Raw genomic sequence first — 718 nt, 5'->3', positions numbered from 1 at the left:
GTGGGGAGGAAGTGTTAACTAGTGACTCCAGGGCCCTAGTGTTGGGGATCAAGGAAGAAGATTGAGTTATGTTCTCAGTGACACCAGGAGATGGGGTTGTACTCATCATGTTTTTTAATTTTCTGTATTCATGAGGCTTTGATGTCTTAGAGGCCTTGCTGATTCTGGTGAGACTACCCCTTCTAGAGCTAGCTAGTTCTAGAGGCAGTAAACAAGTTACCTGTGAGCAACTCTTTGATACGCAAACCAACAATCTAAGTCCGTACCCCCACATTTGTTTATCAGGCTCCTGCAGCCTGAGACACTATCCCCCTGTCCTCAGTTGCCCCATAGGGCTTCCCTGGTGGCTCAGAGGTTAAAGGGCCTGCCTCCAATGCAGGAGACCCGGGTTCGATCCCTGGGTAGGGAAGATCCCCTGGAGAAGGAAACGGCAACCCACTCCAGTATTCTTGCCTGGAGAATCCCATGGACTGAGGAGCCTGGTGGGCTGCAGTCCACGGGGTCACAAAGAGTCGGACACAACAGTGACTTTACTTACTTTACTACTTCAGTTGCCCCAGGGCCAAGTACTGGACAACTAGATGCCACTTAGCCCACTCCCTCCTGCAAAAACCACAATGGTCTCTGGTCCGTTTTCTCCTCACTCTTTCTGCCTCCTGACCAACCCTGGCGCCTCCTCATGTGGCCCTGCATGGCTTGCCATGCTCCTTCCTCTTGG

At 51.8% G+C, this 718-nt stretch overlaps 1 non-coding gene across 1 annotated transcript; it reads left to right on the top strand.

Annotated features, from left to right (window-relative positions):
• Window positions 1–337: 337 nt before the first annotated feature.
• On the top strand, window positions 338–409 carry TRNAW-CCA (transfer RNA tryptophan (anticodon CCA)). The gene has a single exon. It is a non-coding gene; the product is annotated as a tRNA-Trp (tRNA).
• The last annotated feature ends 309 nt before the right edge of the window (window positions 410–718 follow it).

Source organism: Ovis canadensis, chromosome 14 (assembly GCF_042477335.2).
Source record: "Ovis canadensis isolate MfBH-ARS-UI-01 breed Bighorn chromosome 14, ARS-UI_OviCan_v2, whole genome shotgun sequence".
Lineage (NCBI taxonomy): Eukaryota > Metazoa > Chordata > Mammalia > Artiodactyla > Bovidae > Ovis > Ovis canadensis.
Note: the sequence above shows the minus strand (reverse complement) of the source record. Positions and strands in the feature narration are given on the sequence as shown.